This window comes from Belonocnema kinseyi, chromosome 10 (assembly GCF_010883055.1).
Source record: "Belonocnema kinseyi isolate 2016_QV_RU_SX_M_011 chromosome 10, B_treatae_v1, whole genome shotgun sequence".
Taxonomy (NCBI): Eukaryota; Metazoa; Arthropoda; class Insecta; order Hymenoptera; family Cynipidae; genus Belonocnema; species Belonocnema kinseyi.
The window spans coordinates 65,318,201-65,326,061 of NC_046666.1; the positions used below are offsets into that span (position 1 = coordinate 65,318,201).

The following is a 7,861-nucleotide window of genomic DNA, read 5'->3' on the forward strand; positions in this document are numbered from 1 at the left end:
TTTTCAAAATCTTAATCAAAAACTTCAAAAGAATGAAGAATGTTGTCACCGTTTTGTGAGAATCTCATTGTATAAGCAATTTTTTTATTTTTCACATATTTTTATAAGAAGTCATACTTATTTGAAATATTATTTTCATTCACAGAAGGGTAGTCTCAATTTATCGATGAGCAAAAGAGGTTTTTAAAGAATTCTATCTTCGCACATGCTTGCTGGGTATGAATGTTTTATTGTTATTAATTAAATGTATGTACATGATCGTTATTAAACTAAAAATTATATTAATTTTTTGTTTGAACTAATATTTATTTGACTTATTTTTAGACGTTGCTTGCTCCAAGTTTAATGTGACAGAAGAAAAAGTGTTGTCTCATATTAGCACGGTTATTGCTAATGCTAAAGATTGGGGCGGATATAGAAAAGAAAGGCGCCAAATTAACAATTAACATTTTTTTATAAGTTTAATTTCTTATTTTGATTACAGAAGTTATTTATTGAAGCTGTATTTACTTTGATATAAAAAGCAATAAAAAAGAGCTTTAATTAAAAAATGAATCATTAATGAATAACTTATCGGGGCCAGATCTGGCACCGATCAGGCGGCCATATCTGGCTCCGGGCGGGCCGTGTGTTTTATCAGCCATCAGGCCCAGACCTGGTATCCCGATCAGGGCCTGATTTGGCCAGATCTGGGCCCGATCAGGGCCAAGGAAAAATTTCTAGACGGGAAAGGGTCAGGGCGAACAGATGGCTTTAACGCAAGATCAGGATATTACTCCTATTTTTTTGAAATAATAGAGTATAATATGTAAATTAATTTACACACTCTTCAGCACGTCCAATTTTTCACAGAAATTCAATGTATTCCTTTTTTCTTAAATATTTTTAAGATTCTAAACATTGCAAATTTTTTAATTTAAATTTTACAGTCTAATCGTTTTAAATGTTTCAAGCGACATTCGACAAACGACTTTATGTCATGGAATGGCGAAAATATATTGAGCCACTCTTAAAACCTTCGAATAGGATGCAATATTTCTGTTCACTGCAAAGAAATCACAAATCTTGGATTTGCGGGACTTTTCACATTATTGCTGATAATTCGTTTTTTCTTTTTTAAAACTTTTCAAGCTTATAATATGATCGAAAAATTTATTGTCACATATTTCAATTATTTTAGCCTCTAAGAATGAAACCAAATTTAGATCCACGCAATAAAAAATACGAATTTTATATTTGGGGTATGAAAAATAAATAAATCAGGACATTTATAAAGAATCAGGACATGGCCTGATAAATCAGGACGTCTGCTCACCCTGCCATGAGTACGGAGAGGTAAAAAATGTTAAAAGATCGCGACTTCATATGAAAATGCTCTCTTTTTCTGAATCATACACGTGAAAAGATTCCCCGGAAAGTACTCCACGGAAATTTCAAGTGGAAGTTCCTACTTTCCTTTAAGATTCCACTATTTTTCTGACTGCATATTCCAGCCTGAAGTGGATTCAGGAAGTTCAATGAAAACGCTATACTATTGCTCTCGCACTATATATACAAGATGCATCTTCCTCAAGGAAGTTGAGTTCTAAATAGTCATCCCAACAGTTACTGGGTCGACCCGCCATTTTACAATAACTTCCAAGTGTGCCGGGTATGCGAACTACATCATCTTCGAGGAAGTTGAATTCTATATAGGGATTGGTCATACCCCAATGGTTACTGAGGTGACCCGTCACTATACAATAGATTCCGAGAGCATTGCGTTTAAAGAATACATCAAGCTCGAGAAAGTTAAGTTTTCAATGAATATTGGCCGCACTCCACCCATTTTTATGATCGCCATTCATGGAGAACAACTTCCGAGTGCAGTGAGTGTAAAAAACAAATCTTCTTCATGGAAGTTCTAAATAAAGATTGGCCGCACCCGACCCGTTTTTATCATTAGAGGTCATTTAACGACGACGTTGGTGTGTGCTAGATGTAAAAAAATAGGTGGATGTACGATTAATCGTTATTTAAAAATCAACTTCCTCGAGGAAGATGTATTTTGTACACCTAGTGCAAACGAGATGCGCTGGAACGATGGTCGAGACCTGCGGGAATTGATCTATAGGGTAAAGGTAATCATAGTATAGTGTTTTCTTGGAACTTTCTGTGTCAATTTCAGGCTGGAATCTGTAGCCGGAAAGTTAGTGGAATTTCGACAGAAAGTGGACGCAATTTCCGTAGAATTTTCGTGGATTGCTTTCCAGGGATTTTTTCAACAACTTTTTTGAATAAACCACATTTTCGTATACATATTTGGTTAAATCAGGTATACCCGGGCCAGGGTGACCAGATGGTTAGATATGAAAAGAAGGACCCCCCACTCCTGATCACCTCCCACCATTAGGTTTCCCCACCCCTAGCCCAATTTGGCGCGTTATTTGAAAATTGAAAGAGATTATTATGCTCATACATGAGTAAATTAAACAAATAACAATAAATAAAATTATTAACAATTATAATACCAATAAATATTTTGAGATCATCAACGTTTTATTTAAACAATGTAGCAATATATGTACATTATTATGCATACGTTTCAGAATTTCCTATTTTTTTACAAATCGACGTTCTCTTTTTTTTTTAATATTGATGAGATTCGAGACATTGTAGGTTTTTGAAATTAAACTGAACGGTTATAATATTTCTAACAGCCTCAAGTGACATTTTAATCCGTTCGTCGCTCCACTGAATATTTATAAGAGAAAAAATACGCTCGCAATTGGCGTTATGCCCAGGAATGGCAAAGAAATATTGCGCTATTTTTAAAAGTTCCGAATACAACTTGCTGTTTTTGTTCGCTGTAAAAAAATCACAAATCTTTGAATTGCAAGACTTTTCAAAGTATTTAACATCATTCCACTTTCCTTTAAAAAAATGATTGATAATTTAATTCGTTTTCTGGTTTGAAATCGAGCCATTCGAAAACCTGCAATTCAAGAAGCGATTCAGTCCATTTGACCAAGTATGCTTCCGTTCTTTGGTAAACTAATATGGCTGACTCAACAAACTTATCGCAAGCTTTATCGTGGCCTTCGTTTCTGAGTTTGTTAAGTTGACTCTTAACCATGAGCGGCAGAAAAGTAGAATCATATCTGTTCTGCAATGATTTTGAAATGTCCCTAATTATGGAGAGGATTTCCAAAACGCTGTTCTCTTGCCTTTGTATGGCTTTCATTTTATCGAAGAAAATCGACATCAAAGACTGAACAAAAAGAAACTTCAATTCGCTAAAATCGTCATTGAAAAAGGATAAAAGAATTTGCGGCGGTTCTTCTATAGATAAAAAATACGATTTTAAAGCAGGAAACATTTGCAGTATTCGTTGAACTGCAGGCAGAAGGCTCAGCCACCGGGTTTTACTATGCGATAACAAATTTCGAAATTCGACCTCCACAAAGTCACAAAATTCTTGTAATTCGTGTGTCCTGACGGTGTAAATCGAAAAGTAATTAAAAATTTTAGCAACAACCGACTCTATGTCAAATGAGCCGAATTGATCTAAGCCATGATGACTCGAGTTGTGAAGAATGTGCGCTGGGCAACCGATGCCTACAAGATTCGAATTCAGATAAGTTTTCAAATGTGTAAATATATTTTCCCCACTTTTCCGATTAAGCCCGCCAAAGTTTGTATTCGTGTTGTCACCAGCAAATGCTACAAGTTTTTTCTGTAAACCGTGCTGTGTGAGTAAATTTACGATCAAACTCGAGACTGTCATAGACTTTTCATTATTAGTTTCTTTTAGGCCTAACAATCTTACTTGAATGCCTCCGGCATTATGATCGAAGTACTGAACGACAAAAGGAAACATTTTTAAATATCCATGGTTGCTAGCGTCAGTACTAATGCTCAGAAAAGAAATGTCTTGTACATGTCTGACTACTATCTCGACTGAATGTTTGGACAAAATTCCATTTACAATGGACTGAGTTTTCGTACGAGCACAAGAAATTTTTGTAGCTACTTTCGAGTCATCGAAAAGCGAACGAATTATATTACTTGTGCAGTCCATCGACCGGTAACTCTGGTGGTGTTTCACTGTATGGTAGGCTAAAGTCCCTTCGATTGCCCACACTTTCAAAGCCTCTGACGTTGACTTTTGGATGACGAATTGAGACATTGCCCGAGATGTCGATGCTTCTTGAATTTGCGCACTGTGTTTTGAAGTATTCACGTGCTTTTCCAAGGCAATTTTTCCTATGGAAAATACAATGAGGCGAAAAGTTATTGAAATGCAAGTACCATTCTATTCTTCCATGATGCATGCATACAAATACCCAATCTCCAAACCCGTATTTTATATTAGGGTCGATAGGGGTGAATGTGATATAATGATTTCTTTGATAAAAAAAGTTCAAAACTAGTTTGTTTTTCATTCCAAATTTTCTCTTCATCACACTAATTCGATTATCACACTTAATCCTATCGACTCTAATTTTTAATTATTTTGCAAATTCTTAGAAAATAAACGTGACCCATATTCCAATAAAACATGAAATTTATAGTAAAAGAAGTACAATGCCACCAAACAGTAGTTTCTACAGACACGAAGGACTCGCAAATCTCACACCGAGCTTCAAACTCATTCCTCCCTTTAATAAAACATGGATAATTGCTTTGCAATTCGTCAGTAAAATGACATTTGCGTTTTTCGCTTTTTCTCAACATCATCTCTGATGACCAGAACAGCTAATGCACAACTTAAGACCTGTTAATAATAAATAAAAAAATTTACACTCACAGCAACACATTATTATTTATTAGACTAAGAAAGGGAAAAGAAAACTTTAAGAATGTAATCAAACATAACCTTTCCTTGGTACTTACGTTACATTCGTACAATGACAGAGTTATGGGAACGCTTCTTCTTCACATCCATTGGAATACTAAAGTGAAGACCGGGAAACACAAACTTAATATATACCAGGTTATGGCCTTTTTAAACCTTTTCATACGATCAGCAGACAACAGTGGCACTCCGAGGCCGTTTCGAAATCGAAAATCTAACGGACCTATCTTTCCATCGACACATGTTAGAAAAAGAGGTCCGTTCAATTTTCTACACGGTCTCAGAGTTCCACTGCAGCTTCAGCAAGCACAATTTCCATGAGAGAAGTGCTGCGCGAACGCAAACGTCGTGACCAATGAGGAAACTTCAAGTGATTTCGCCATTGGGCAAACGACAAACGTTATTCCCCTCGACTAGAGACTTCGCCATAAGAAACTGAACAAAATTTAGGTCCGCCCAATAAAAAAAGTGAAACATCTTGAAAATTTTAAAAAAGAAGGACATCAGACAAAAAAGAAGGACGGAAGGACAAAAATCGAAAAAGAAGAACATGTCCTTCCAAAGAAGGACGTGTGTTATAGGCCAAAACCAAAAGTGAATCTATCTGTGGATTCAAAATATCTTTCCCAATAGGATTCATGTGGCCAGTCGCTCTATGGGAAATTCAGAATTTCCCATAGAGAAAATACGTCGATCCGGCAACAGTGGATTGACGTCTGACGCGGTGACGACATCGGTATTAATATAGACATCTTTTACTTTACAAGTGACTCACAAGCGAAGTTGACGCGTTTGTTTTTTTGTTTCGTTTTTTGCTTGTAAACCCTTGGTTCTTGGGTTGATTACCACATCCTTCGTGAAAAATTCACAGGTAAGGATTACCAAAATTGTTTATCTTCTGAAACTGACATAAGACGGCGCAAGATTTTAACATATTTTGATATGGTATTTCAGTTCCAGATATTCATTCACCTGCAGCAAGGTGAGATGCAGTGGCAGTGGCAGCGGCAAGCATACAAGTCAATCAAAGGAATCAGCCGAGAAAATCCAGTTCATACCCCAGCCTACAAACTTTAGGAAATGATGTCAGCAAAATAAAGATTATCCTTTGCCAAATGCTACCGAAATGAAATGAATGGCGGAGGCTAACACTGGTGTACTTACACCAGAAATGCGAGAAGCTGCGGCCGCGATGAAGGCGAATGAAAAGTGAAAATACGCGTGTGAGCTATGTAATCTCTAAGTTAAAGAAATAAAATTCACTTTTGAAATCGATTTTGTGCCTTCAATTTTTGCTAGTGACGAGCTGCGTAAGATAGTGATAATTTTCGAAAAATGCGTGTTAGTACGTTTAAGTGAATTAACCGGAAGTTTAAGATTGTAAGTGTTAACTTCAACCTGATTTACGCATGCGTAAATGAAACTTTACCTCAATTTAAAAAAAAATTGTAAATAAAATTTAGGGGAACTTAAAAATGGTTAAATGTGAAGAATGTGCATCGACGGATCACTCAAGATTCATCATTGCGTAAAAAACTGTGTAAAACGTAATAAACTTGATTTTAATGACAGACTTCATGGAGCATATTTTGATATAAATTCACTTTCTCAAATAGACCTTTTCATCTGGGGTGTTTTCGATATTAGCGCTCAGAGTGCGCTCTGAGCGTGAAGCGGTTCTCCACCGTTAAAAAAAATAGTCTCTTCTTATTGGTTGAGAAATTTTAAGAATCTCATGAGTGTGACATATGCCGTAGATTTCGCTGAAAATAATCTCGAATGGTTGTGTATTGTGCAAATTTCTTGTGCAAGGGATACGTGCAAACCGTCTTCGTACTATGGGATCGCTCTCCGTCGTTTTGGCCTGAGCAAAAGTTAAGAGCGAGAAGAAAATACAAAATGTGCGCGAATGTAAATGATTTGAAGAATTATGTTTTAGAAATGTCTCTTGAGTATTTACACCGAAAAGTTATAAAAATAATATTTAGATTACTTTTTCATATAGGCTGCCTATAAGTGACCGTCTAGTCCGGACTGTTTTTTATAGTCAAAAAGTATTTGATCTCAGTCTTTGCCAGTCTCCATGGCGAAATAAGAAGAGTATTTTTTCAATTAATTTTCTCGAAATAATCAACTGTCATGTTCAGAAACATTTTTCGACAAACTGAAATTCTTACTTACACAGATTCACTTAAGTGTACAACGTATAACCTATCTTCCCGCTACGGTACGACTACAATGGCCGCCAGCTGATTACCAGTAAATCGCAAAATAGATTAATGCGCATTCCTGTTCAAAAATTGTGCAATTCAGAACAAAATTGTTGAGCACCCCTTCACGCTCAGAGCATGCTCAGAGTCGAATATCGAAAACACCCCTGGAATAATTTTCATCCGTGCATGCGCGACGAATATTTGAAGTTCCGACAAATAATTGGGTACACTTTAAAAATAATTTCTGGTAATTTTACCACTTACAGAGTAGGTCCGATTATTACCTACTCCCAAAGTAACGTTTTCACTGACAATAACGAATCTTCACTTTCAATATGGAATTTAACTTTTAGGTTATGTAAGTTTCCAGACAGATTCTATAAAATTACAGATGCATTATGAATTTCAGGTGATTTTATTCTAACCAAAAATATTCGTGTTTTTATTCAACATGGTAACTTCAGTATCTACATCAAAAATGTGAATAAGGGTAATTTGATTAGAAATGGTAAATTTCCCTTTCAAAATAAGGAATACAGCAGAAAGCAGTTGTTTAAATAAAAAATTCTTGCTTAATATTTTTTAGCAATTTTGCAAATAAATGTTTTCATAATTTATACAGTTCTGAAACACGCTCTTTTACACATAATTTTAATTTTACCATTTTTTTTCATTATTTTCTGGAACTTTGATACTTTACAATTACTTGTACTTATACGAGGGTGGATTGATAAGTTTCCGGCCTGACCAAGAAAAACAACGTTTTTAAGAATTTTTTTTTTATTTCTCAACATAATCTCCTCCAAGGCTG

General features: G+C 35.6%; 1 protein-coding gene and 1 long non-coding RNA gene across 2 annotated transcripts in view; both read left to right on the forward strand.

The window, feature by feature from the left end:
* The window catches only part of LOC117181177 (microtubule-associated protein futsch-like), a 186,805-nt gene that overhangs the window by 65,488 nt on the left and 113,456 nt on the right, over positions 1 to 7,861 (forward strand). The window lies entirely within an intron of this gene.
* LOC117181911 lies at positions 5,606 to 6,112 on the forward strand. Its single transcript, XR_004468207.1, has 2 exons — positions 5,606 to 5,708; positions 5,792 to 6,112. It is a non-coding gene; the product is annotated as an uncharacterized LOC117181911 (long non-coding RNA).